General features: G+C 39.2%; 1 long non-coding RNA gene across 1 annotated transcript; it reads right to left on the bottom strand.

Moving 5' to 3' along the window:
- Nucleotides 1-1,593: 1,593 nt before the first annotated feature.
- Nucleotides 1,594-7,880, bottom strand: LOC141728709 (uncharacterized). Its single transcript, XR_012579858.1, has 4 exons — nucleotides 7,732-7,880; nucleotides 7,302-7,391; nucleotides 4,493-4,618; nucleotides 1,594-2,240 (listed from the first exon to the last, which is right to left on the bottom strand). It is a non-coding gene; the product is annotated as an uncharacterized LOC141728709 (long non-coding RNA).
- Nucleotides 7,881-8,049: the final 169 nt, after the last annotated feature.

Here is an 8,049-nt window from a genome sequence, read left to right as displayed (position 1 = left end):
AGAAATGGTTGGAAGAAATGGTTGATTTCTAGAATTCTGTTGTCATTTTTGTTCATTCACATTTCAGAAAGTAAATAAAGAAAATACAATCTTTTGATGCATTATTCACTTGGCATGGCTTGCCCAGAAAATATGGTTTCTATTGATCTGGAATTTCTTCTTGGAAAAAACTTGTATAGATTCAGAGCAATACTCTGCTGATTTGACTACATTAATGGAATATTTTAAAGTTGTTTTTTTTTAATATTTAGTCAACGGTCAGAATATTAAGGTGTTCTTGGACACACAACATGAAAATGGACTCAATAAGACCTTTGAACTAAAAACAAGTGGACTTTGGATTGAGTTATTTCCTTCAAGATTCCTATTCATTCTAAGAAAATAAGTTCTGACTAATTATGTAAATTTTTGCCTCAGCTGAGCAATGAAGAAGTGAAATTGAAGGGTTAGTGCTTCTGCAGTTTCTTAGGGAAGAATATATTTTGGCTGTTCAGGGAAGGATCTGAAATACAGTATATAGAGAGGAAAAGCAGGTACTGTTCATATTCCAGAAAAGACAGCTGGAAATCATTTCAAATTTAGAACTACTGGCATGCACAGTGCATCCATTAGGTATTCCTGTTAGTCAGCACATTCTGACAACCATCCCTACACAATGAATTTGGAAAAATAAATGATAAAGACCTGGTGAAGGAGAAAAATAAAAAACTACAGTTGTCTATATAATATTTCTGTGAGCTTGTGGTTCCAAAAGTCTTTTCAAACATCTGAGGAGGCTCAAGAAAATTAAGTTAGAAAATTGTTATTTTGTCACTCCATAAAAAGTGTTTTGGAATGGAAAAAAAATCAGTAATGCACTCAAGTGTATAGCTCAGTCTGGTGTCAGTTGCAAGGAAGCTGGAAGAGAATAAAAAGGGACAAGTGAAAAGTAATATGGATGTTTTGCTTTAAATACGAGGAAGCTAAGCCAATGAACAATCAAGACATTATAAGGCCCAAAAGGGGCTCCAGGCTTCTCCTGGTTTCTGTAATTGCTCAGTGGTTCCTCTCCCTCAGTGAGGACTTTCTCTCACCTGTTGTTTTTGGCCCTATTTTTGTCCTTTCCAGCACTAGCCTAAGCAATGTAGGCTGGTGCAACTCTGTTCATATGCCTGTGTTTCTGCATGCTCTGGACATCACTTTTTAGGGACAGGACCACAGCCTTATTCCTTGGGGCAGGAGGACTGGCAAAAGGATCTCTTCCTCCCCTTCCCACTCCCCAGGTCAGCCAGAGCCACGTGTGCTGTCATGCCAAATAGCCAGGGGACACAGCCCCTTCATTTCAGACAAAATGTCATTCTTGGTTTCTGTGTTCCAAGATCTACAGTGAGACTGAAAAACTCGGGTTTTTTCCACAAGTTTCAATCTCCTGACAGGATAAAATGACAATGGGAACTGCTCTGGGGAACATTCTGACTGCTCTTCTGACTTCAGGCTAAATGCTGGTCTTCTGCTCTATCACAGGGCCCACCCTCCCTGCTGGTGAGTCAGGGATACTCTGAAGCATCTTATGGGGAGAAAGATAAGAAAAAGCAATGGAGTTTGTTCTTTTGGTGTCTTATTGAAGAAAATCAAAAAAAAATTAAGGTAGAAATTAAGTTCTGATTACTTACCTGGTTTATTCTTTTATAGTGCATTGGGAGACTCTGTAAGTGCTCTTGCCTTTGATAGTTGCATTCCTTGCAATTGAATGAACATCATGACTAACACCCAGGAAACCTGTGGCTCCTTATAAAATGTTTCACCATGGTAATTAAAGCTAATAGTAGCTGGACAATTAGCATGGGTGCTGAACGTGGAATACACAGGAGGGCAACGTAGCCGGGATTTGCAATTCTGCTTAGTTACACTCCTGCTGAAGGCCTTGCAAAGCCAAAAAGTGGTTATTCTCACATCTCCAGAACACACAGGTCTTCTGAGCAAAGGGCAGGATGCTTCTCACTCCCTTGCAGTGGCTGTGTGGTGATGCCTGTTCTCATCCACCCCAAGGCCCAGGCAGCCCGTTCTCCCAGCTGCCTCAGACAAAGTGAAATAGACAGTAATGCAAAGGAAAAAAATATCATATAATGTGTCAAAACCTGTAAACCAAGTCAGCCTCACCTTGGAATGGAGCCAGAATTTCAGTCACCCATACCTAAATCAGTATTCTGTTGTCCAGCACCGTGGTTCCAAGCTGGGATGAAGTTTCATAGGTTATAAAGCTGGAAAACATAAGTAGTAATATTTGACTAAAGTGACTTGGTTGCACTTGCTTCTGAAGAATATATGCATCAAGAATATTTAGGTGATCACAGCAGTAAAAAATACCAGACTGAAAAAAAATTACTTCATTTTACTGGAAAATAATCAAGATATTTAGATATCACAAAATAGCAAATTTCAGAGCAAAAACTTATTTCTGAATTAAGTAGAAAAGCATTGATTGTAAAAACATCTAATTGTTACCTTTTGACTTTTTCTCATTTTTAATATAAAATATTTATTGGAAATTGAGTTCCACATACTAAATGTTTCAGCTGAGCCAAATCTGCAAATTTTGTTGGAAGACAAAAAGCTGGATAGGATGACTTGATGACAGCTTATGCCTGTCTCTTCTCAAAATATTGACTGATTGGATAATAAATGTTCAGTTTAAGTACATATCAAGCCCTCAAATTTGAGGCTTCAAAAATGACACTGGAATTTTAGAGGGCATCCTATTTGCAGACTATTTTTTTAATGGTATAACCTGGATTGGCTATTTAATTTTTTTCCTTTTACTACTATTTTTTTCCTTTTACTTGTCTCTTTTTCTTTTTTTTTTCCTTTTCCCTTTTAAATTACCTCATCTTTTTGGACTTCAAATCTGAGACTTTTAAGGTTCTTTCTTGGAAGGCTTAGACCAATTCTTATTTTTACTTAAAGCAGGCAAATAAAACTTTGAGAAATTTAATATAAATAAAACCATGCTGGCATCAGCTAAACAGAATTCATAGCATTAGTGGAATGTGGTAACAAAGTGTAGGGGATTTGGATTTCATCTGAACAGCCTCTAGCCTTTCAGGTGTCTGTACAGTCTCCCCATTTTAATCACTTTTGCATAGAAAATACCTAATAGGAAAGGAAAAGGTCATAGGTCAGAACTAACTAACTAATTAACATACAGTCAGATGTTCATGCCGTGGCCTGTTGCAACTACCAGAGACTCCCAAACATTCATTCCTACATATCTGTGCTAAGCTGCTCAAGCACTAAAACTTGCAAGCATTTTCTCCTTCAAGCCCCAGGCTGCACTCCTTCATCTTATATATTCAAATATCAGAGACCAGCAGCTTCTTAGACCCATGTTCTAATGAGTACTTTAGACTTAATTTCCTTTGAAATTGACTCCCACTGGTCACTGGGCATCTTCCCCTTACTAGGGTCCTTACTTATCCCTTATCCTTACTGCCCATCCCTTACTGATGGGCAGATGAAACACGTGTCACTAGATTCAGTCTCACAGAAAGGCATCCAAAAGAGAAGTTGTCTCCAAGCTGGTTGTGCTGGACCATGCGTATTAATTCTCAGGAGCAACGTTGAAAGAGTAATGATATAGATTGTGAGACCTGTACATGCACATTCACCAAGGGATCTTCTGGCTCCCCAAACTTCATAATCCTGCTCATTCCTGCTGCATAAGCTTTGTTAGACACAGCACCCTCCCAGAAAAAGTCTAATTGCAGTAATTCATTCAACAAGGCCAGACTTTAAGAATGGTTAAATACAATTTGGTTTATTAATCATTTCCTTATGGTAAATCACATTATCTTACCCTACAGAACAGCGGTTTCATTTTTTTCATAGCTGTTGGGGTTTCTTATTAAATAAAATACAACAAGATTTCCACAAATGATAGGCACAAAGATTGTTTCTCAATTCTAATTAAGAACAAACTAACCAAAAAACCCCATTCAAACAAAATCAACTCAATTTATATGAATATTAATTTGATCTATTCTGTTACCATTGAGTATAGGACTGGAAGAGTGTGCAAAAAGCTTAATGGAATTGTACTAAGATGGGAAATTGCTTATTACCAGAAAAATTAACAATACCAGAGGTGGGAAACAAAGATTTGAATGCAAATGTTTACGTACCTAACAGCAACATAGCTGAGTTCTGATACCGAAATCCATAATACCTTGCAGACAATTAGAATGGAAGAAATATATTGCCTACCTTGAGAATTCAGACTTTCCACTGACAACAATTTGTAATCATTAGGCCAAGAACCACTTAATGGCAGAGAGAAGTGATAAACAATAATGGCAACACATTTGTTGCAGTTCTTTGTGATGTTGGCACCTGATGATGAGGTGAAGAAAGAGCCATTCTTTGCTTCTAATCAGTCTCTCTCCTAGGCCAGGAAATGGTTTGTCACATTAACCTGCCATACTTAAGTTTAAGAAGTGCAGGAAAGGATTGTACATACCTGACCTTACATCTCTTGTTGAGGTTTGTGGAATAACAATTATGTCTCTTCATTTATATCGTACACTAACCCAGAGAATGAGAAAAATCCTCAAACTCCACAGGTTCCTATATACTTCTTGAAGAACTGAAAGAAAAAAATGAGATTACTTCACTTGCTAGCAGAACTAATTTTGGTGTAGCACTGGGGATGGCAGAAGGAACGCACAGACAGAAAGCCAAACGAGTTGACAGACTTTCTGCCAACGCATTGTCACCAGCTGCAGGCCAAACTGAACCAGTCTGCTCTCAATTCCAGGCAGTGAGACACTTTCTTCCTACTCTGCTGTCTTTGCATATTTCCCATTAGCTGTAACTTAGCTAGATGCTACTATTCAGATTTTGATATTTTCTCCCTTGCTAACTCTATTGTGAGTAGACTAAGAAAAAAACAATGAAGAGATTCATAAATCAGTAATTTGCTGCAGCTTCATCTTTGTGATCACACATGCCTTTGCTCATTTCCCATCACTAAATAGTCATAGATGAGAAAAACTTGAACCAGTATAACTCAAATCAGCCTTTATATTTGTAAAATTGTCTGGGTTCGTTCTCTTATCTGAGAATGACCGGCTTAACTTTGATTCAGTTTAATCTGTGACTAAATAATTTAAAGTAAATCCAAATAAATGTTGCTGTTCCTGTGAAATAAGATGTGAAAAAATATTTTTTTTTTCTACATTGCTTTAATTTCACAATATACATTTACACCTAAATTTATATTGATATGTTCTCAAGCAGCAAAGTCTTTTGGGACTTCCCGTCTCTCTTTCTCTCCCATCTGTTTTCTTTTTTCTTTTCATGGTTAATGGCATGATTACCCAAACACAGTGATTTATTCATCCCTTATTATTCCAAGGAAGTTGTTAACAAGTCATGGATTGGGTGTTAGGTTATTTAAGGCTATTAATAAGACATGCAAATACTCAATCATGTACCTATGTCTGACATAGAACTGTATTAGTAAAACACATACATTTTAAAGTTTTGCCTGGCTTAAACTGCATGAGTAGCACGGCTAAAGGAGTTGTCCTCATCCATTAAGGTCTTCATTGCACAGAAACTCTGCTAACTCTTTCTGACTTTTTAATTTCTCTTCAAAGGGTGCTGGCAGCATGCTGGGCATAGCAGGCAGACTCAGCACAAACCAGAGCAGGAGATCAGTTATCAAGCAAGTAACATTATTCCTCAGGAGAAAGCTAATGTCCTGACTGAAGAGGTCATGAAGGGAGGTTGTTTTGTTTGGAAAGAGTGAGCTCTTTGGCAAAAATGGAAGGAGAGTCCAAAATAAATTCCCTGAGGCAGAAGCTGTGGAATTAAGGAAGTGGCAGGATTTGCACAGGAGAGCTAAGAATGGGAGTGCTTCATAAGTAGGATTTTCTTCAGTCTCCTTTTTGCTCTAGGAAAGAGACAGCAGAAGAATTATTAGGGAACAAGGAGAAGTGTGAAGCCCTCTTTCACTGCGACTAAACACTCCATTTACCAAAGGGATCGAGTTTCAAGGAGGACATGGCTGTCTCTAAGCACAAGTGAGGAGTTTTAGACACAGGAAGAGGATTCACAAAAGTCATTGCAAAAAACCAACCCAAACTATTCAAATTAGTAAGTTATGCTGAGGTGTGTGCCTTGTACCTTCCTTTTTGGTGCAAGAGACGCTGGTTGACTAACTTAGAATCATAGAATGGCCTGGGTTGGAAAGGACCTTAAAGATCCTCTAGTTCCAACCACCCTGCCATGGGCAGGGACACCTTTCACTATACTAGGCTGCTCAGAGCTCCATCAAACTGGCCTTGAACACAACATGCACCCACAACCTCTCTGAAGGAGCAACTTCATTCTGAATGGTTTAGTACCATCAGCCAGGAAGAAGTGTTAGCTGAGCCCCGAAGGAAGGGAAGGCAGGAGTAAACTGGAACAGCAGGAAGGCATCAGTGCTTCTAGAAGCAATTTGGGTAGGACTTGTTTGGGATTAGTCTCTTGCACTAGTCAGGCAGAGCTTGCACCTAATACTGTCAGTCTGGTACCCAACAGACCTGTTGATGCCTAGTTGGGCATCTAGCAACATATAGATGGGCATGAATAGACTTTTCTCAGAAGATGGAGCAAAGCATGTTTGTTTATTTTCTCCTTTCAAAAGCACAAGTTCCTTCCAGGAAATACTTCAATATAACCCTTACCTCTGATTCTCTAGCCAAGAGTCTGGCATGAAAATAAACATATTGAACATGTAAACTCAGTCTGTCTGGATCTTGCATTCAGATCTCAGCCAGACTGCTTTGTTCTACTTTTCCCCAGAAGAAGCAAATAAATGTGTTGCAACTAAATAAAATTATTTAATTTTACATAAGAAGTTCCTTCAGCCCTGGTAAAGGCTGGGTGCCAGTTTTAGGAGCAAAAGACCAATATTTATTTTTGCAGAAAGCATGATGGTACATGTAAATCTTGTAACTACCTGTTGATTTGACCTAAACATTGTAATTAATAGTCCTCAATTAAGTGAGTTAAAATAATATCATTCTGATTCAGTCTTGGACCTCTCTAATGGGGAAGTGCAATACCCTGTGGCTTGCTTTGCTAGATCCAAGCCTTATGTTCTGAACAGAATTCAGGAGAAGGCCACTAACCCAGCTGCATAAAACTGGCCTCAAACCACCTGAGAACCTGGCCACAGGACATGTGGCAATACATTCATTTCCAAAATGAGAGCAGGTTGCACAGCATCAAGAAGTCTCTTGCTTTACCCATTGGCCCCAAGGCATTATGAGACATACCTAAATCTCTCAGAGCTGTTTGTCCAGAATGTCTGCTCTCTTGCTGGAGTAAGGCACACTGCAGACCTTTTGTCTCAAAGGCAGCTGAACCTGTGAAATCGAATTTTCAAATCAAAGTCATTACTACCACTTTAGAAGTCAGAGTAAAAAGGGATAGCTTTTGTACAGAAATAATGCCCATGACAGTACCAAAACGTAGATGTATAAGGTAGCACATATGCTAGTTTTATAATTTAAGAGATAATGCTGTGAAAGTCAGCTCTGATCAAACAACACTTTCTGCATTGTACTCTTTTGCAAAAAAAGTTGCTGAACTTTCAGCTGATCTAATCCATTGCTAACTGTATCCCCTTTCCCCGAGCAAATATCCTGCTGTGCGTGAATAATTAGCAGCTGGTCGGGGGCCAGGGAGCCGAGCAGCCCTGCTCACCTCAGCGAGGCCGTCTGTCCGGCTGCGGCCCGACCGCCGAGTCTGCTCCCCGCGTCACCATGGCAGCAATTGCACATTCAGCCATTCCGTACCTTGCACTCGGCTCAGCCCTGCGGCCCTGCAGAGCACCTCATTCCTCTCCTCTGACCTCATACGCTCTGTTTGGAAAAGACCAACGTAAAACAGCTATTTTAGAGAAGCTGCAGAGTGAGACAAGTTATTTTTTAAGACCAAGTATGACAAATATTTTGGAATGCGTTCAGCACTGTGAAACTCTTAAGATTTTGGCAAGGTTCTTTGAAATTTCTGTCACACATG

Source organism: Zonotrichia albicollis, chromosome 3 (genome assembly GCF_047830755.1).
Source record: "Zonotrichia albicollis isolate bZonAlb1 chromosome 3, bZonAlb1.hap1, whole genome shotgun sequence".
Taxonomy (NCBI): Eukaryota; Metazoa; Chordata; class Aves; order Passeriformes; family Passerellidae; genus Zonotrichia; species Zonotrichia albicollis.
The sequence above is the reverse complement of the archived record's forward strand: the minus strand, read 5'-3'. Positions and strand labels throughout refer to the sequence as shown.